Source organism: Lithobates pipiens, unplaced genomic scaffold, assembly GCF_037356315.1.
Source record: "Lithobates pipiens isolate NorthernLeopardFrog02 unplaced genomic scaffold, aLitPip1_a1.2 Scaffold_22, whole genome shotgun sequence".
Taxonomy (NCBI): domain Eukaryota; kingdom Metazoa; phylum Chordata; class Amphibia; order Anura; family Ranidae; genus Lithobates; species Lithobates pipiens.
The window spans coordinates 131,277,148-131,299,401 of record NW_027507784.1 but is presented as its reverse complement, the minus strand read 5'-3'; the positions used below and the strand labels follow the sequence as shown (position 1 = coordinate 131,299,401).

At 50.2% G+C, this 22,254-nt stretch overlaps 1 protein-coding gene across 3 annotated transcripts in view; it reads left to right on the top strand.

The window, feature by feature from the left end:
- Positions 1-22,254, top strand: part of MREG (melanoregulin) — a 120,821-nt gene that overhangs the window by 54,024 nt on the left and 44,543 nt on the right. The window contains exon 1 of one of the 3 annotated variants that reach the window (XM_077448322.1): positions 1,097-1,174. The exons of 1 other annotated variant lie outside the window; for it this stretch is intronic. The gene's annotated coding sequence lies outside the window, so the exon portion shown is untranslated. Of the gene's footprint in view, positions 1-1,096; positions 1,175-2,037; positions 2,059-22,254 lie in introns of those variants that run through there. One more of the 3 variants, XM_077448323.1, reaches the window with a different exon arrangement.

The window sequence follows — 22,254 nt, the reverse complement described above, 5'->3', positions numbered from 1 at the left end:
GCATTGTTCAGCTTTTCAACTGCAAACTTCACATATGAACTGCTTGCTATCTTTCAGCAGTTTCTATACAGTACTCACTGAGTTGCAGAGTTCTCTTTCCAGTGATTGGGTGCACTGGGCCCATAATCTGTTGTGCTGGAAGCTTCTTGTATACAGCAATACGCTTTACTTTCATGGAGGATTGCAGAACATGTCTTTATCAGCATGGAGAAAGGAACTGGAACTGAACACAAACAAGTACACACAGAGGAAAAATAATACTTCCTCCCATTACATCATATCATAGATACACACTATAATACTGCAGCACCACTTGCTGCATAGAAAGGTATAATGCATATAGCTAGTTCATACCATAAAGCAACTTTGCATTGCTTGCTGTTGTACTTCTAACAAAACTATAATTTTTTTACAAAATTTTGAATCGCATTAAAGTGGTTGTATAGTCTTTTTTTTTTTTTTTACTTACCTACAGGTAAGCCTATAATAAGCCTTACCTGTAGGTAAAATTAAGATCTCCTAAACCTCTTACTTTTCATGCAGCCGCTGATGTAATGCGGTGCATGCTCTGTTAAGGCCCAGCCAGACCTTGCCGGGAAAAAGACTGCCACGTGCATGCCGGGTATCGCGGCTCTGGAGCTGTGAGTGGCCGAAGCCACGATACCCAGAAGACATGCTGAGGCAACATGTCAGCTCCCGTGGATCGGGTGGGATACCGGCGCCTCGTTCTAAAGTATTTCATAATGAGCTAGTATAGGCTGCATACTAGCTCATTATGCCTTTGCCTTGCAGATTATTTGGTTTTAAAAAAAAAAAAAAAAAAGTGTGAGTTTACTACCGCTTTAAATAAAGTGGGTGAATCTAGATATATATATATATACTTAGAATCACTCAGCTTCACAAACCATTAGCCATCACCTATTCAGAATATTTATAGGAGTTATTTGAGCAGTACTAGCTGCAGAGGAAAAGGCCAACATACGGAATATGATTTGTAGGCTAAAAAAAGGACACGCTTTATAGTATACATTCTCAGCAGACCTCAGTACCCAAAATTAGTTTGTTCCAGTGCGCATGCATATGAAATAGTCATCCCGACTCCACCAGACCCTAAACCTGGAAGAAGCCAGAGGAGAATATTTTGACACAGACAAGGGAGCTTTCTGGAACAGAGGTGAGTATTAAGTTTTGCTTTATACTCACCTTACCAAAGCTCCCTCTTCAATACAGTATTTATACCACTGTGGTAATGTTGTATCATTTAAAAACATTTTTAACATGCTGGATTATTTTGGCGCACACTATTGGGCATCAATTAGAAACTTCTGCATATCCATTTTAACATCATTTGATGCAGCTGGCACAACAACACATAGACGATGCACAAATATTTACTTTACAAAATGTCATATTACCCTTTGTGAGTTAAATGTATGCATTTCTTTTATTACAATTAATCATACATTTATATGATTTCTGTCACTATGGTGTTTGGCACATCATATTTCTTTTTCTTCACAAATTTTGGGTGGAAGACACCCATTTCTATTTAGTGACCTGCCAACGCCTTTATACCATGCCCATTTTTTCCAATTACAATTTACTTACATACCAAAATATTTTCCTACTCAACCTCTGTTGTTCTAAATGACGCTATCCACACTGAGGCTGGTCTGGGTTGGGGATGGGGTGCGCCTGTTCTTTGTCTTGATTCCGGAGCTGTGATGTGTAGCAGTGCTTCCCTTCCATGTCTCTCTTGAGATATTGGCAGGGGGCCCTCCTATGCATCAGCATCATGCTTCGACCTGTTGGTGGCATGTTTTGACGCCGCGACACAGGGACGTTTTCAATCCATCTCACGCCAGAGATGGGGTTGGCATGGCTTCACTTTGGTGCTTGCACCAGTGGTGGAGCTCACCGTCAACTCCTTTTCTCATTCGACGTTGTCCAGGGAGCCGCCCCACACTCAGATTACATAAGCAGGTGATTGCCTTACCATTTCACTATGCGCTTTACACCAGGGAGGTAGCACACATAGCCCATTCACTGGATACACACGTAAGTTATGCACACATTCTTTTTCAAGACCTTTTTTTGACACATTAAACAAATATAATATATATGTATATATGTGTGTGTGTGTGTGTGTGTGTGTGTGTGTGTGTGTGTGTGTGTGTGTGTGTGTGTGTGTGTGTGTGTGTGTATATTACATACATATATACACACACACACACACACACACACACACACCACTTATTAATTTTTATTTTTTTTCCCCTTACTCATGTCATTTTTCACATTTTCTCACTCTTTTCACTTTATTTTAGCATATTCTTATAATTTTTTTTAAGAACACTACATTTGTAATCATCTCCACAAATGTGGAATGTGTTGTGGTGATCAGGAATGCTATGTGGATGTTTGCTTGCGAGTATAGAACCCTTTCTCCCCATGAGGTCTTTTCTCCTCTCAGGGGTAGAATATATTAACTAATACTACATACCCATTTGTATTTACAGTTTATCTCTGTACCCAACTCCTGATGAAAGGCATATAACCATTGAACGCATCGAGTTTAAATGGAGGTGCTCAGTCAAGTCTGGCGCTCGTTACCTATTCACTGGCCCATATATACCTTTTATACATTAAAAATGTATTGAGTACTTAATGTATATGTGCATCTTCCTTTGTTTTTACAGCAGCTCTGTTGCATATGGTTTACCAATGCTGGTCAATAGGAAATATCTTGTACTATATCTACAATTAATCATGTTCAAAAAGATTTATATCATTCACCTTATTGCCAAATGCAATTCTACCATTTTATCAATAATTATTCATTACTTCTCATGTGCTGACATATATGCATCAATGTGTCCATAATGTTCATGCCATGTGTGCGTGCATATATAATTACTTTTTTACTTGTTTCATACCACCGTCACAAATAATGTTTACCAACCACTCTACCGCCACAAGTCAATTGCCTCATTCAAAGTCCCACATTTATTTCTTGTTTACCTGAATCAGGGATGGAAGCACATTCATTGTGCCTCATTAAAGCTGGATTCACACCTATGCAGTTTTAGTGCTTTTTGCAGATTTGCACTACAGTCCATTTAACATTGTTTCCTATGGAACCAGGGGCGTAACTAGAAATCACAGGGCCCCATAGCAAAATGTTGCATGGGCCCCCCCCCCCCCCCCCCCACCAAAAAAAAAAAAATGAACTAATGCCATTGAACAACAGACTACCACACCCATGTGGCACAGTACCCAGGCAACAGCTTATATTAATTTTGAACAACAAAGTATGCAGTATACTGTATGCAGCCCCTGAAGGGAACACATTGCAGACCTCCAGGCCTTCTAACCAATTTCTGTTCTGTTATATAAAATGAAATAGTTCAACTCACGATAATGCAAAATCAGTGGGATCCCTGAACGTGTCACTTGCCATCATCGCCTGCCACCAGATGCAGATTGTAACTTGTCACAGGTTGCGGAATGTCACCTACCACATGTTGCAGATTGTCCACTTGCCACATCCCAGATTGTCACTTGCCAAGATAGATAAGTCACACATTATGCCACACATTATGGATTGTCACTTGCCACGTCCTGGATTGTCACTTGCCACGTCACTTGCTAAACATTATGGATTGTCACTTGCCACGTCCTGGATTGTCACTTGCCACATCACTTGCCACACATTATGGATTGTCACTTGCCATGTCCTGGATTGTCACTTGCCACGTCACTTGCCACACATTATGGATTGTCACTTGCCACGTCCTGGATTGTCACTTGCCACATCACTTGCCACACATTATGGATTGTCACTTGCCACGTCCTGGATTGTCACTTGCCACACATTAAGGATTGTCACTTGTCACATCACCTGCTACATGTTGCGGATTGTCCACTTGCCACATCGCCTGCCACCAGATGCAGATTGTCACTTGTCACACGTTGCAGAATGTCACCTGCCACATGTTGTGGATTGTCCACTTGCCACATCCCGGATTGTCACTTGCCACGTTACCTGCCACACATTACGGATTGTCACTTGCCACGTCCTAGATTGTCACTTGCCACGTCCCGGGTTGTCACTTGCCACGTCACCTGCCACACATTACGGATTGTCACTTGCCACATCACCTGCCACACATTACGGAATGTCACTTGCCACGTCACGGATTTTCACTTGCTACGTCCCCTGCCATATGTTACGGATTGTCACTTGCCACATCCAGGTTGTCACTTGCCACGTCACCTGCCACACATTACGGATTGTCACTTGCCACGTCATTACAGATTGTCACTTGCCACATCCTAGATTGTCACTTGCCATACATTATGGATTGTCACTTGCACGTCCCGGGTTGTCACTTGCCACGTCACCTGCCACACATTACGGATTGACACTTGTCACGTCACGGATTTTCACTTGCCACGTCACCTGCCACATGTTATGGATTGTCACTTGCCACATCCAGGTTGTCACTTGCCATGTCACCTGCCACACGTTATGGATTGTCACTTGCCACGTCCCGAGTTGTCACTTGCCACGTCACCTGCCACACATTACGGATTGTCACTTGCCACATCCAGGTTGTCACTTGCCATGTCACCTGCCACACGTTATGGATTGTCACTTGCCACGTCCCGGGTTGTCACTTGCCACACATTATGGATTGTCATTTGCCACGTCATGGATTTTCACTTGCCACGTCACCTGCCACACGTTACGGATTGTCACTTGCCACGTCGCCTGCCACACATTATGGATTGTCACTTGCTCTGCCACTTTCCTGCTGTGTCACAGAGTCAGGCAGCAGATTATCAGTCAGACAGCAGAGAGATAATAATGTCAGCTCTCTGCTTCCTGGCTGCCTGCACAGTGAGGGGGGAACTGCACTGCAGGGATGCAGGGCGGCCAGAGATGATGTCATCTCTATGCTCCCCGCCTGTCAGCTCCCTGATTGGCCAGCCCACTCTCTCACCAGCGAACTGGCCACTCTCATCCGCCTCCCACGGATCCTCTGACCGCCCGCTCTCACTCACTGAGCCGCCTGTGGACCACCCGCGGACCGGCCACTCTCGCCCGCGGAGCCGCTCGCGGACCACCCGCGGAGCCGCGGACTACCCGCGGACCACCCGCGGAGCCGCGGACTGCCCGCGGACCACTCGCGGAGCCGCAGACTACCCGCGGAGCCGCGGACTACCCGCGGACCTCCCGCGGAGCCGCCGGCTATCTCCCGCGGAGCCGCGGCGCCTGTCCTCACCGGGCCCCACTTGACTGCGGGCCCCATAGCGCCCGCATGTGTTGCTATGGCGGTAGTTCCGCCACTGTATGGAACACTTTCTGTAGCAGGCATGTACTGGCCATTGAGACTACGGGAGTTTCCCAGTGGGCCACTTTGAGCGACAGCCTGTCAAAGTAAAGGCTCCAACAGGATCATAGGAGGCCCCATGATACTCTCCTGTTCCCCCCCCCATGCTGTCCCCCTCTGTCCTCCACCCCAGCCCCACAGTGTCCCCCTCTGTCCTCCACCCACACTGTGTCCTCTACCCCCCATAATAAAAAAAAAAAAAAAAAAAAAATTATATTATATTATATTATATTATATTATATTATATATATATATATATATATATATATATATATATATATATATATATATATATATATATATATATATATATATATATATATATATATATATATATATATATATATATATATATATATATATACACACACATATATACATACACACACTTTTTTTGTGCGTGTTCGCAAAATTAAAGTGGCCCAGTCTGGATGAAGTCCAGGGCAAAATTTTTGTTCCAGCCCTGTTCTGTAGTGCAAATTTGCAAAATGCATAGGTACGAATCAGGCCTTAGGGCCAGTTCACACCAGATGCAGTTCCGTGGGCTTTTCTTCTGCACAAAATGTATACACAGAGTTGTCCATGTATTCCAAAGGCTCTAGTTCACACCATGCAGTCAGTTTTCAGTTAGTTTCTGCACCGGAAACTGACTGCATGGTGTGAACTAGAGCCATTGGAATACATGGAAAGCTCTGTGCATGCATTTTTAGTGCAGAATAAAAGCACACGGAACTGAACGGCACTGCATCGATTGTGAACTAGCACTTAAAGTCCCAAAACTCCCCCTCTCATTCATTTCTACATTTTAAAGTTGGTTACTTCTGAACAGATAAAACAGGTTCCCTAACTAGTATGTTGCCTGTAAGCTCAAACTCTGCTGGAAGCAATCTGTGATATGCAAATATATTTGTTACACAAGTAGCTTGTGTAAGATCATTTCTATTCCACTCCTTTTCATGTTAATGAGAAGGAAACGACTGCCTTTAGATTGCAAATCATTTAATTAGGATTGTGAATGTAATTTCTGTAAAAAAGTAAAGGGCAGTACTTGACCTATGCATTCGGTAATTACCCCTTCCGTAAGTTTTCTTACCCATACCTGTATCAATACCCTTTTACCTTTTCCCATTCCCAATAAATAGACCACACCGGAGTTTGGAGTATAAATTGGCCATAGCAGCCTTTTATTTAACCAGAACTTTAACCAAAATAAAATAAATAACTTTAATGTTATAATAGAAACATACTTATATACATATTGCAACAGCAATTACAACTCCCAGTCGTTTGGTCTTTGACGGTACCTCGGTTCCATTTAACGTTACTATTTTCCAAAACCAAAAACCCACTGCGGGACCAAATTTGTACCATACAAGGCCTCCGGTCGTTTAACAGCCCGGAGACAACCCCACCTTCCCGCAGTGTAACCAAACCCGTATCCCAGCCTACCCTTCCGCTGGGATACACCAAAAGGGGCACATACGACCTATGAGCCCCCCACACCGTTCCATCACCTAATTTGTTTTACCCCGTCAAAGACCAAAGACACCGCCTTCCACTGCTATGACGACCTCCACCACCGAACCTGCAAGAAAAATGAGAAACCCGACAGCAATCGGAAAACAACAGTACAATAACTCAAAATAAAGGGGCGGGTGGGTGGGCAACTTCCACACTTGTGACCCACGCTTCCTGTTGCAGCTCCTCCCCCTCCTTATATGGCGCTCCGCCCTCTCCTCTCTCTCTCCTGCCGCTCCACCCCTCCCTCTTTCTATTCTTCAGTTTAACCCTATAAGGGGCTACCTAGCATTTGTCATGCCAGCCCTGCACCTACGTCTAGCCTGCGTTTCCGGGCTTCCCTTGACCTATGCATTCGGTAATTACCCCTTCCGTAAGTTTTCTTACCCATACCTGTATCAATACCCTTTTACCTTTTCCCATTCCCAATAAATAGACCACACCGGAGTTTGGAGTATAAATTGGCCATAGCAGCCTTTTATTTAACCAGAACTTTAACCAAAATAAAATAAATAACTTTAATGTTATAATAGAAACATACTTATATACATATTGCAACAGCAATTACAACTCCCAGTCGTTTGGTCTTTGACGGTACCTCGGTTCCATTTAACGTTACTATTTTCCAAAACCAAAAACCCACTGCGGGACCAAATTTGTACCATACAAGGCCTCCGGTCGTTTAACAGCCCGGAGACAACCCCACCTTCCCGCAGTGTAACCAAACCCGTATCCCAGCCTACCCTTCCGCTGGGATACACCAAAAGGGGCACATACGACCTATGAGCCCCCCACACCGTTCCATCACCTAATTTGTTTTACCCCGTCAAAGACCAAAGACACCGCCACAGCCCGCAAGGATGACCCCTTAGCCTTAAGGGCCCCTCCACACCCGAAGAGCCCGCTCAATCCCCTCCTGCACTCCCAGAGTCCACAGGTCAGTACCCACCGCCGTGAGATGCACACCATCCCCCCTGAGGTACATGCCCACATTTACCTCCAACTCCGTGTGCCGTATCACCAACCCCCCATTCCGGGACACAAACCTCCCCAGGGCCTTATTAACCTTAATTCTAGCCTTATTAATTCGAACCACAGAGCGAGCCATACGCCACGCGGTCCGTGCAACGATGTCCGACCAGATCACCACCATGCTCGGAAAATCTCTCCGAAGCATGAGAAAATCCCGTTTTACATCGGACACAATGTCCCTGGTAGACCGGGCCCCCAAATCGTTACCCCCCACATGCAGCACCAACACATCCGGGGGCCTATCTAGCCTGGCGTACCGAAGAAATTCCGGCACCACCCTGTTCCATTTAAGCCCAGGAATCCCCAACCAACGTACACTCGCCTCCCCCCGGGAAATCCCCAGCTGCCTTCCCTCCGGCCTGACATCTGCTCTCCTGGCACCCCAAAAAACATAGGAGTGCCCCAATATCCAGACGAGGCGTTCGCGACCTCCATCTGAAAGGAAAAACAAAAACACTAGAGCAACTATACCAATCCCAACCACGACCCCACCAAAACATCCACCCCCCCCCGCCTGCTACAAAACATGAACCCAAACCCTGAACACCCCTTACGTCAGATGTGGTCGCACGTACGACCGAAAACGCCGAGATTCCCAGCGCCCAATCCTCTTGACCACCGCCTCGTCCAACCCGCACCTGGCCGCCTCAGTGGCTGCCCCGATGCGGAAGGAGTGGGAGGCGAACTGAGTGCAATCCAAACCCCCAGCCCGCAGACACCTCCGAAACACCGCCACAAATTGAAAACGGGATAAAAAGGTGCCGTCTTGATGCACCAGCAACGGGCCCGCCCCTTGCGGCCGAACCCTCAGGAACTCCGAAACCACCCTCACTGGGCATAACCCCGACCCCGGCAGCTCAAACAACCATACATCCACCCCAATCCCAGTCTGATCTGTCTTGGACCTACGCAGGCGCAAACGCACCCTATCAGCCCCCAAGGTCACATCCTGACCCAACAAACCCCCCCCAACCGTCTTAGCAGGACTGACCAATTCCCCAACCCGAAAAGCCCCAAAGAAGGCCAACGAAAAAGCCGCTCGGAACAACCGCACCTCGTAACCCGAAGTGCACTGTTCCCCCAAGCGCCCGCAGACAACCTGTAGAACCTGGAATGTCACCGGCCTCCGCATATCCCTCCGCGGATTGCCCTTTTTGTACCCCTTAACCGCCTGCTTGACCCAAAAATCCTTCGTGTGATCAACTTCCCCCCGCAACTTAAACCAAAACGCCAGTGCCGTAAGCTTGCGCTCAATCAAGGACACCGACCCCGCGCGTTCCATCACCCTAGCCACAAAGCACAACACCAAAAGCCCCTGCTCACCACTCCCACCCAGCTCAGCGTCCGCTAGCCGTGTAAAATCCAGCCATTCCTTCCATACTTTACAGTACGCCGCCCAGGTCGCCTTGCTCACCGACCTCCTGATCCAGTCCGTGGCGAGTCCAACGCAACCTCCCAGAGCCACCCCGGGCAGGGGATCCCATCTCTCGCCGCCTCCGGAGCCAACGCCCGAAACCTCTCCCACTGGAATCGAGATAAGGCATCAGCCACGTTATTGTCCACCCCAGGCACATGAACGGCATACAAAAATATGTTAGCCTGCAAACACCGCAGCACCAGGTGGCGCAGCAGCCGGATCACCGGCTGCGAGGAAGCCGACATCCGATTGATCACCTGCACCACTCCCATGTTGTCACAGTGCAACCTGATCTTCAGATCCCTGCACGACCCCCCCCAAAGCTCCATCGCCAGCACCACCGGAAACAATTCCAGCAGCACCAGGTTCTTCGCATACCCCGCCTCCACCCACGACCTGGGCCACGCCTCTGCGCTCCACTGTCCCCGAAAAAAGGCCCCATAGCCCGCGGACCCCGCCGCATCCGTCACCAACTCCACGTCAAAATTACTCACCGGCCCTTTCATCCACACCGACCGTCCATTGAAGTCTTCCAAAAAAGTCTGCCAAATCCGCAAATCTTCCCTAAGATCCCGTGTCAACCGAATGAAGTGGGTTGGAACCAGGACACCCGCCGTAGCCCCCGACAGCCGGCGGCAAAATATCCGCCCCATCGGAATGATCCGGCAGGCAAAATTTAACTTACCCAGGACCGACTGCAATTTCCGCAGTTGCACTTTCCGCACGCCGACCAACTCCCGCAGCTCCTGCCTCAGTCCCTCGACTTTGTCGTCCGGCAAGCGGCACTCCATAACCTCCGTGTCTATTTCAATGCCCAAAAAACTCAAGACCGTGGCCGGCCCCTCCGTTTTATCGGCCGCCAACGGCACCCCAAAGCGATCCGCAATGTGTTGCAACGTGGCCAAAAGGATCGCACACACATTGGAGGACGGGGGGCCCACGACAAGAAAGTCATCGAGGTAATGAATCACCGACGCCCAGCCCGACACATCGCGTACCACCCATTCCAAGAATGAACTAAACAGTTCAAACAAGGCACAGGACACGGAACAGCCCATGGGCAAGCACTTGTCCACGTAAAACCGTTCCTGCCAATAACACCCCAAGAGCCAAAAGCTCTCCGGGTGCACGGGCAACAGCCGAAACGCCGCCTCAATGTCAGACTTTGCCATAAGGGCCCCCTTACCGTACCGCCGCACCCAGCCTACCGCCGCATCGAACGACGTGTAAGAAACCGTGCAGGCCTCGGGATCGATAGCATCGTTCACCGACCCCCCTTTTGGGAAGGACAGATGATGGATAAGCCGGAACTTGTTGGGTTCCTTCTTAGGCACCACCCCCAACGGCGACACCACCAAGACCGGCAAAGGCTGCTCCACGAACGGTCCACACATCCTCCCCAAGGAAACCTCCTTAGCCAATTTGTCGCTGACCACCCCCGGATGCCGCAAGGCGGACCTCAAGTTCCTAGCCACCGGGGGAGCCACTTCCAGCGAACACGGAATCCGAAAACCCACCGCAAACCCCTCCCCCAGCACCCGCGCAGCCCCCTTGTCCGGATACCTATTTAGAAAAGGACGCATCCTTTCCACCCTCACCGGGGTTGCTCCCCTTGAACGCAGGGTCCCCAGTACGCTTGCCCCTCTTAAAACAACGGGAGAGGGAGTGAGTGCCTCCACAACCGGAACACTCATGTTTAAATCGACAGGACCCCCCGAACTTGCAGGCCCCTTCGTTAAATTGCCAGCACACGCCCATCTTTTTACCGGCCGGAAGTCCAGAGGCGGGGGTACCCCCGGCCCCCCCCTGAAAAAACTGCGAAGGCGTCCGCGCCGACGCCATCAACCGCATCCAAAGGCTGATATCCTTGTGGTCCCACCGAATATCAGGCCGCACCGCCCGCCGCTGCCGAAACTGCTCGTCGTACCGCAGCCAAGCCGTACCCCCATACACCCTATGCGCTTCCCCGATAGCGTCCATGTAACAAAACAGAGCCGAGCAGTGCTCCGGCGCTGTCTCGCCAATCACGCTGGCCAAAATGGCAAACGCCTGCAGCCAATTAGGGAAGGTCCGCGGTATCAGCCGATACCGCCTCTTCTCCTCATCGTCCTTCTTAGAGCTATCAGGCTTGACCCTGTCCAAATTGAACTTCTCCAGGGGAAGCAACGAAAAGATCTCCACATACTCACCCTTCTTGATCTTGTCCCTTACCTCCTGCTTGAGATGCGCCCCCAACGGCCCCTCATAACAGACATAAACCTCACACTTAGCCGCGTCGGCAAGCCGAACCAAATCAACCCGAGCCGCGGCCTCTTTCGCTGCCACCTCCTCCCCCATACTTACCGAGGATGCTCCCGCCACCGGCGTTTCCTGTTGCGAACTTACCTCCACAGTCCCGGCCACCGGCGCCTGCAACCCTGAGGGCGAGCCCAACGCCAGCGACCCGAATGCCCCATCCCCTGGCCCTAGTAAGGCACCCCCTCCCTGGGGCACCCCACCCCCCAGAAGTGAACCCGAACTGGACCCAGACCCCAGACCACCCACCCAAGGCGCCACCTGCGGGGGGCCCCCAGAAGCCCCGTCAGCAAACCTCTGCAGCAGATCCTTCAAACCCCCCAACAACGCCTGCAACGATTCCTGGGTCCCGCCGGAGGCAGGCAACCCGCCCGCCTCCCGCGGCACCACCCCCGCGCGGCCCCACGCCCCGCTCCCAACCACTCCCCCTGACAGACACCCCACATCATCAGGCAAAACATTAGCATGAAAGTGAAGCCCCTTACCTGGCTGCGTGGGTCCCCTCCCGTCAGCCGACCCTCCGGAACCTCCAGCCGTCTCCACTCGACCAAGGACCTCCTCTTCGGAACCCGACAGCTCCCCCTCGGAACGCACATCTGCCGCGGATGGCATAGGCGTCGCAGACCCTCCGGCCGCTGGGCAGCCCGGGGGTGTAGCAGCGTTGCTGGTAGACGCTCCGTCGTTGCAATAGGCCCGACCAACCATCCTGCCGAGCAAGGCACCCGCACTGCGCACCCGTGCGGGCCCCGTAGGCCTGTTCCCGTCCACCCTCAGGGCTCCGCTTCCACTCCTCTCCGACCTGCCCGCCGCGTCTGGTAGCTTACGCGCAGGTGTGGCTCTGGAACTCCTCCGCCGTGTCTCCCCGTGCGGCGGCAGCACCGCGGCCGCAAGGGGAACCGTGCTCCTTCCGTCAACTGACCGCGCCGGTGGGGAGGGGGTGACCGCAGGCTCCAAACCCCCACTCCCCGAGCCCCGCCCATGAAAAGGATTCCGCCCGGACCCCCCCCTAGCCCCCGCAGATGACCGTTTCGCGGGGGGGGCCGGCGGGTCCGCTATCGGGCTCCTGGGAGGGCGCTGGACTCTGGTGGAGGGGCCAGGAGAGAAGCGCTCCGGTGGCCTGGACCGCCGAGCGCGTGGTGTGGCATCCCCCCCCTCTACAGGCCCCCCCGCCGCCGCACGTGTAATGGCCGCCACCTGCTCCTGCAGCCAGTCCGTCCCTCGCGCTCCCGCCGCCGCACGGAGCCGCTCAAAAAGCTCCTCCATGTCCCCCATCGTAGGCAATGTCCTCCCGAAGTCCCTGGCAGCCAAAAATACCACCCGTCCCGCCCGCAATGCCGCCGTGTAGCCCGCGCTGTACCTGTGCGTCCTGCCAGCCAGGCAACTTCCACACTTGTGACCCACGCTTCCTGTTGCAGCTCCTCCCCCTCCTTATATGGCGCTCCGCCCTCTCCTCTCTCTCTCCTGCCGCTCCACCCCTCCCTCTTTCTATTCTTCAGTTTAACCCTATAAGGGGCTACCTAGCATTTGTCATGCCAGCCCTGCACCTACGTCTAGCCTGCGTTTCCGGGCTTCCCTGATCTTTACTTGTAGACGCCAGTCTCTTTGATTTATCACAAGCTCAAGTTTCCTTGACCAGCTGTCATTTTATTTTCTACAAAGGAAGAACCTAGATGCTCATGTGCCATCACTATGTCCCGTCCAGTACCCTCTAGTGTCCTGGTGCCCAATACACAGCCCACCTGATCCCAGTGTGCAGCCTGCCATGTCCTAGGCTGGCGTAGTTTGCCATCTCTCATGGTTGGGGTCTCCCTTCGAGGGAGCCTCGTCTAGTATTTTGGTGGGTCTGTTTCGGCAGACCTTCCAAAGAACGGGGTCCGCCTGGTTTCAGCCAGATGGACCAAGTTTTAAGTGTCCTTGTCCCTGTCTGGAGCTAATGCCCTGGGGGATTCAGGGCAAGGCCCTCTGATTTCAGAGGGCTTGTGTACCTGTTGCACTTTTTTTGTGTGTAGCTGCGGGCTCCTGAAGAGCATGCGCTATGTGTTTTTCAAAATGTAACTTTACCCAAACTACAGTTTGGTTTGGGTCCATTTGCCTAAATTTGAGTCTGCGTTAGTCTGACTGGGCTGTGAGATGTTCAGCCTGGCCACAGGGGGGCGCTGTCTCTGGTGGCAGGCAAGGAACTATGGTCTGGTTGGGGGTTTAATTTACTCTCTCTCGGAATCAGGTCAGTGGCGCTCTCGCTGTGCCCTCTGGGAGAGGGTATTTAAGATGCGGACGTCACGTGGTTCGGGGTTCCGGTCCAGTATGAAGTGTTGAGTACATGGTCCTGGTCCTGCTGACCAGCCCCCACGAAGGCTATGGCCTGGGGTGTGGATCCACCCAACTTTAATGCCTCGGGGCTGGCTAGCCCAAGGCAAGGGAACTAAAATAGGATTTTTATATACAGCTTACCTGTAAAATCCTTTTCTTGAGAGTACATCACGGGACACAGGAGCTTCATTACATAGTGGGTTATATAGGCACCTCTGGTGATTGGACACTGGTTGACCCAATTAAAGAGAATTCCTCCCCTATATAACCCCTCCCATTAGGGAGGCACCTCAGTTTTGTAGCAAAGCAATAAGAAACCACGTAAAACCCAAGAGGGGCGGGAGCCCTGTGTCCCGTGATGTACTCTCAAGAAAAGGATTTTACAGGTAAGCTGTATATAAAAATCCTATTTTCTTGATCATACATCACGGGACACAGGAGCTTCATTACATAGTGGGATGTCCCATAGCAATGCTCAGGTTGAGGGGAGGGAGACACAGATCATAATTGAAGACCGCCAGGGACCTGAGGACCTAAACTGCAGCCTGCAGAACACTACGCCCAAAGGCGATATCCTCTTGCCCTCTGACATCCACCTGATAGAATCTGGTGAATGTGTGGACTGATGACCAAGTCGCAGCCTTACAGATCTGAGCCAGGGAGGCCTGGTGATGCACTGCCCAAGAAGCACTTACAGCCCTAGTAGAGTGCGCCTTCACCTGAAAAGGAGGAATCTTCCCCTTTAAATCATAGGCCTGAGAAATAACCTGTCTGATCCACCTCGAGAGAGTGGACTTTGACGCTGCCTGACCCCTTTTAGGGCCCTCCGGCAGAATAAATAGACAGTCAGTTTTCCTTATCTGAGCAGTTGCCTGAAGATAAAGACTGATTGCTCTAACCACATCTAAAGTGTGTAAGGACTCTTCCTCTATGGACTGAGGGTTTGGAAAAAAGGATGGTAGGATTACATCCTGATTCAGGTGAAAACCTGAAACTACCTTAGGTAGGAAGGACCTGTTGGGACGCATGACCACTCGGTCCTTATGGATAATTAAATAGGGCTCTTTACAGGAAAGAGCTGCCAATTCTGATACCCTTCTAGCCGTGGATATGGCTACTAGGAACACCAGCTTCTTTGTCAGGAGAGTTAAGGAAGCCAGATGCAGAGGTTCAAATGGTTGGGCTTCTAAGGCCGAGAGAACCAAATTCAGATCCCATGGGCATACCGGAGGTTTGACTGGCGGTCTCATCCGCATAGCCCCCTGGATAAAAGCCCGTACTAGGGAATGTGATGCAAGCGATCTTTGAAAAAAGACCGATAGGGCCGAAATCTGCACCTTGATGGTGCTTATGGCCAAATTCATTTCAAGGCCTGATTGGAGAAAGGCCAAGATTCTGCTAATGACATACCTTCTGGGATGCCATCTCCTGGGTTCACACCAGGAAACATATGCCCTCCAGATCTTGTAATAGATACGCCTGGAGGCCGGTTTTCTGGCATTGACCAGAGTGGAGAGGACTGGCCCCGAAAGACCACGGCCTCTCAAAATGTGGGTCTCAGCAGCCAGACCGTCAAATTCAGACTGCGTAAAGCAGGGTGGTAAATTGGACCCTGTGAGAGCAGATCTGGCCGGAGAGGGAGGGTCCATGACCTGCCCACTGCCAACTTCATGATTTCTGCGAACCATGGTCGCCTGGGCCAGGCCGAGGCCACTAGAAGGACCGGCTTCGTCTCCCTCTTGACCCTTCCCAAGAACCTCGATAACAGCGGGTTCGGGGGGAAGGCATAGATCAGATTGTACTGATCCCAGGGAACTGTCAGAGCATCTGACCCCTGAGCAAGTGCATCTCTTGTCCTTGACACAAAGTTGTCCAGTTTCCTGTTGAATCTGGACGCAAACAAATCCACGTCTGGAGTGCCCCACCTGTGACATATGTCTTGAAACACCTCGGGGTGCAGAGCCCATTCTCCTGGGCACAACTGCTGGCGGCTGAGATAATCTGCCTGCCAATTCTCCACTCCTGGGATGAAGACTGCAGAGAGGCACGGAACATGCTCTTCTGCCCAGACAAGTATGCGATTCACCTCCTTTTGGGCCACCAGACTTCTGGTACCGCCCTGGTGATTGATGTAAGCCACCGCGGTGGCATTGTCGGACTGAATCCGAACTGGGAAACCTCGCAGTCTGTGAGACCACTCTCTGAGTGCCATGTAAATTGCCCGAATCTCCAAGATGTTTATGGGCAGCAGACTTTCTGTCGCAGACCATTTTCCCTGCGAGCATGTTTCCTGCAACACGGCTCCCCAGCCTGTCAGGCTGGCATCCGTGGTGACAATCTTCCATAAGAGGGGAAGAAAGGTTTTGCCTTTCAGCAAATTTTTGGTCTGTAACCACCAGACAAGACTTTTGCGTGCCCGAGGGGATAAACGCATAGGAAGATCCAGGGATTGGGGCTTCCTGTTCCAAATCGCAAGGATGCATCTTTGCAGGGGCCTTGAGTGGAACTGGGCAAATGGAACGGCCTCGAAAGAGGCGACCATCTTTCCCAACAGTCTCATGCACAACCGAATGGCGGAAGATCTTCTGCCCAGAATCAGGTGCACTAGATCTCCAATGGCCAAGGCCTTTGGTTTTGGAAGGAACACCCTGCCTTGAGTGGTGTCGATAATCAGACCCAGGTAATCCAACCTGGTGGTCGGTTGTAAAGACGACTTTTCTAGGTTTATAATCCAACCTAGGCGGCCCAGATGTTCTAGCGTTTTGGTGACGCTGCGACTTAGGCACGCTGCAGTTCTCTCTACGAGAAGCAAGTCGTCTAGGTAAGCCATGACGGCTATGCCCTGAACTCTTAAGATTGCTAAGAGAGGGTCTAGAATCTTCGTGAAGACTCGAGGGGCCGTGGCTAGGCCGAACGGCAGGGCCACAAATTGAAAATGGCGCTGCTCTACCGCAAACCTCAGAAACTTCTGGTGTGCGGGAAATATTGGCACATGGAGATATGCGTCTTTGATATCTATTGATGCCATGAATTCTCCTCCCTGCAGGGAGGAGACCACAGTGCGTATTGACTGCATCCGGAAGGTCTGGATGTGTAGAAACTGGTTTAAGTCTCTCAGATCCAAGATAGGTCTGACACTTCCGTTTGGTTTTGGAACGGTGAAGAGATTCGAATAGAACCCTGAACCCTGATCTTTCGGGCTCACTTCTACTATCACACCCTGGGATAGTAACTGATCTAAGGCCAGAAATAGCGGTTTCTGCTTTATCGGATCCCTGGGGATCCTTGACCTTAGAAAACGAGAAGGTGGAATCTCCTGAAACTCTAGCTTGTAGCCCAGAGATACTGAAGAGATCACCCATTTGTCCTGAATCTCTTCCCGCCAGGCGCCTGCAAACTGCAGGAGCCTTCCCCCCACTCGGCCGAGCGGGGGCGCCCCTTCACAAGGATGTCTTGGAGGTCTGCTTGGCAGGCTTCCGCCCCCAAGTCCTCTTCTGTCCCTGGGCTCGGCCCTGAGGCTTTCCAGCCGAGGAGGGCTGCGAAGGCCGTCGCCACTGTTTAGAGCTTGACGCTTCAGGAGAGAGAGTACGCCTGAAAGAAGGACGTTTACTCTTCTTGACTGGAAGGAGTGTAGATTTACCTCCCGAAATATTTTGGACGAATTTATCTAATTCTTCTCCAAACAACCGTTCCCCTTTAAATGGGAACCCAGCCAAATGCTTCTTGCATGACATCTCAGCAGCCCAATTCTTTAGCCATAGAGCCCTACGCATGTGTACCAGCATGAGGGACAAACGTGATGCTTGTTGGACAGAATCCAAAATCGCATCAATTATGAAACATAAGATGTGAGGCATCTCTGCATATTTCTCTACTTCCTCATTAGGAAGGAGTTCAAACATCTGTTTAACCTGTTCCTTAAGGAACTGACACAACCCCACGGCTGCGACTGTAGGTTGCACCACAGCGCCGGCCATGGAAAAGGAGGCTTTTAACAAGGTTTCCAGCTTTTTGTCAGCTGGATCCTTAAATACCTGCGCATTATCCAAAGGACAAGTTAGGTTTTTATTCACACAAGAGATAGCCGCATCCACAGATGGGGCCCCCCACTTCTTGGTGAAACTTTCCTCCACGGGATAATACATAGAAAACCTCTTGGGAGGAGAAAACAGTTTATCGGGATGTCCCCAGTCCTTATACATCAAGTCAGCCATTAAAGGATGAATTGGGAAGGAACAAGCAGTCTGTGGGGCCCTTCTGACTCCCAGGGAAGAGACAGAGGATGTAGCGACTTCAGCAGCTGGCATTCTGAACGTGGTACGCACCAATTCAGTGTAATACTGCACCTGCTTTCTGAGTGCCTGGGAGGAGGGGACTGACTCCTCATCCTCTGACTGATCCGACTGCTCATGATCCCTTTCCAAAGATAGGGATCTCTCCTCATTTTCAGAGCAACTGTCTGAGAGAGGAATCTCAGCAGAGGGAGGGGATCTACCCCTTTTCTTGCTATTTTTTAGGGAAGCAGAAATAAAATTCATTATCCTCCCTTCAAAACTCTCCAATGAAGCCCTAAGGGAGTCCTCCGTGACATAGACCGGGGCTGCGACATTAGGAGAGGCTGCAAAGCCTGAAAGGGGCACTGACTCGTCTTGAGATGCAGGCTCCACTCTTGCAGAGGGGGATGGTAATCTGCATGCACCTTTAGAACCCCTAGACCTAGGCGGTGACCTGCCAGTGCTTTTGTTACCTGCCCCTGAAACCCTCTTACGAGGAGACATAGTACTGAGCTACAAAGCAGAGTTACTAGTGTAAAATGCAATCACTTTGTTGTGCTTAAAGTCTCACAATAAATCAATATAAGCTTAACTGCACAATATGATGCTGAGTAGGTGTCTTAAGGTTCGCCTGGATCCAATCCCACGGATGCTTACAGCCCACAGCTCCTGTGTCTCACCTTACAGTCCCCTGACGCTCTGGGCTTTTAAAAACGGCCGTTTTGGCGCCTGCATAGCAGCCTGGAGCACTTGATTGTGCACAGCTGGCAACCACACCCCCCCCCCCTCTCCCTATTAGGCCGGGAGCGCGCCCGGCGCGCGTGCACGCGCCCGCGCGCGTGCACGAGGACCGCGGGATCCGGAGGGGGGAAGGGGAACCCAAAAGGAGTGACCTGGGACCCCCTGATCTGCGTGGGACCCCTTTTTTATTTGTATTGTGGCAGGGACTGCAAGGAAACGTGATAGCTGGGAGGACCAGGCATTTCACTGAGCGTGTTTGTTTGAAAGGCATGTAAGTATGCATCAGGCTTGCTCTTACTCCCTCAAGTGGTGGAAACCAGGTAAGACATACAACTACTCAAAATGAAGAAATCCATTCATATATTAAATATATAGGATGACTTCCCATACCTGTTCCCCGCCGCAGGAATTGCTGATTTCAGACCAATTCCAGCCTTCACCCATCACGGCGGGTATTGTTAGCCAACCTTCAGGCGTATCTGGGAATCTTACGAAAAGATTCTCCTACCTGGGCCTTGTAGAAAACTCTGCCAGAACTTACGGGCGCCCTGAGTAAACAGTACCCCAAGTCTGGTTGTCCCAGAGTCCAGTCTTCCAATGGAGAGGACTTACAGGCAAAACCTCGTGTCTTCGGCAGACGAGGCCCGGGTACCATACCATCTTGGGAGTCAATTATCGGCCCGATGTATGGATCCGGTTTGTTGTAGCCCTTCGGCCCTCGCCGGGACCCGCATAGAGCTAAGTTTTACGTGACCATCGACCAGACACTGGCGAAAAAACTGAGGTGCCTCCCTAATGGGAGGGGTTATATAGGGGAGGAATTCTCTTTAATTGGGTCAACCAGTGTCCAATCACCAGAGGTGCCTATATAACCCACTATGTAATGAAGCTCCTGTGTCCCGTGATGTATGATCAAGAAAGAAGGATTCCAAGGTGGATGGGTGTTGTCTCTGGTTCGGGAGAGACCCAGTGTACTTCGAGCATTCCAGGGGAGGACTCTTTCGAAGAGCACCACGCATGGGTTGGTTTTCTTAACAAGAGCCTGGAAGGGCTAAAGTAACAGAGACAAGCCGGTCTTGTGGATATTGCCAAGCAGGCTGAAAGATCCAGGTATCCTACAAGTGTTCTACAGCTTAGTTTCCCTACGTGTACTGCAACAACGTCGGTGATAAAGACTTTGTTCTTGAGTAAACACCTGATTGGCTGCTAGGCCTTGTGAGAGAGGGACTGTCCAACCTGAGTGTTCATCCAGCTGTGAATGGCTATTCTCTGGATGCCGTCAAAGTTCTCTAATGTTTATAGACTGATCTTGAGAGTACCTGAACTCCTTTCCAACCCTCTAAACCCAAGTTAAAAGACTATTCTATGGTTTAAGTTGCAAATAAAATCCATTCAAGCGGATCTATTGTCAGTCTCAAGTTACTTGGCCATCTACCACGGGACATCCCCTAGACGTGAAACAAGAAGAAGTGGAAGGTAATGGTAAGCCCAAAAATAACCAGCAGCTCCTTGAGGGGTTAGTGCTACATGTGTTTCACTCTTTATGTGTGTGCACATTTTTTTGGCACCAGGTGAAGTTTTTGAGTGTGTTTTGCACGCCACAGGCGTTGGGCACCCGCTGACTTTAAAGAGCTGCAGCAGGGTTCTGGGCACAGAGTTGCTTTGCAGCACCCAGCATTTAAACACACAATGCGGTCTGGTAGACTGACCCCCACCTGTCAGTATACAAATAAAGTCCTGGCTGTATAAAAAAGGGAGAGAAGACGGGAGTGTGTGTAGACAGATAGTCAACAAATACTCCACTAGGGAGCCTGCTCCAGAACAGGGCTGATTAGGGGATAGCTGTTCTGCCTCTGTTCAGTCCACAGCCCACATAGATTTCTCTCTCTGCAACATGTGCTTGAATTACGGGTTTTTAACCATTTCCCTGATCACTGATAGCAACAACCTATAATGGTTGGGAACACCTCCTGCGAGAGGGCTCATGTCTTCTCCATAGGGTTGCGGTGCACAGCACATTTTTTTATTTATTTTTTAGTATACACTATAGGACAGTGATGGCAAACCTTGACACCCCAGATGTTTTGGAACTACATTTCCCATGATGCTCAACTACACTGCAGAGTGCATTAGCATCATGGGAAATGTAGTTCCACAACATCTGGGGTGCCAAGGTTCGCCATCACTGCTATAGGATAACAGACCTGGGATACCTTTGGGCGCTCCAAAGAGAATAGTAATGCACCACTCATAGTGCCCCCTCACCCTCCTGTCAGGCCCTGTTCTGAGCTACATTCATGTGTGAAATATGTGTCCAGGTTTCAGGGGGCCTGAAGCATGGGCACATGATTCAAAACTCCGGCTGAATCCTGGACATGTGTCAACCCTACTTCGCCATGGTTACAGGATAGGCCCTAATAGTCCACCAAATATCTGAGGCCCATGTGACATGTGGACCTAGGTCACTTGCTGCGTGCTGAAATGGAGGGGTTTGCTCCTCACTAACAATAGGGTGAAAAAACACTTCACTGACCACCAATGTAGGGAGGATTTATAAAAAATATTGTGCCAGAGATGACCAATGCGGGGGGGTTGGGTTAAATAACACTGGCACTGATCACCAATATGGGAAGGGGGATTGCAGGTTAGAAAAAAAACATTGCACTGACCACCAATGCAGGAAAACAGGGTAAGGGGGTTAAAAACACTGCCACTGATCACCAATGCATGGGCAGTGAGTGTAGAAAAAAAATAAATACCTTGACCACATAGGTGTGCGCAGGGCACAACCCAATCACTATGTGCAGTGCCGATTCCCCCTACTGCCCAGGCTGTGTTAGACAAAGAAAAAAAACATTTAGAAGGGAAATCAAAGGAAAAGGTAAGTGAACCAACAATGCACTAGCTTAAAGGAACCCATTTAGAAAATAAAAAACAAAGCTTTACAACCCCTTTAAATCTGCAAGGGATCTTTTTTTTTTTTTTACCACTACTATTCCTTTATATTGGCTTTTAAAATGTACAAATGCAGCCATTTAGAAATTGGATGAAAGGTTTAGCACTGGGAAACACTTTTTGAAAGATAAAAAGTGCATTTTATACACAACTATATAGATCAGACCAAAATGAGGGACAAATGAGGAGGAAAGAGGGACAGAGGGACATTGTTCCAAGTCAGGGACAGTTGGGAGCTATGCACTGTGCAGTTTTGAAATATAGTTTAATTTAATTTGCAAAACCTGCAGGCCAATTGCTGCACCCCCAAAGCCTG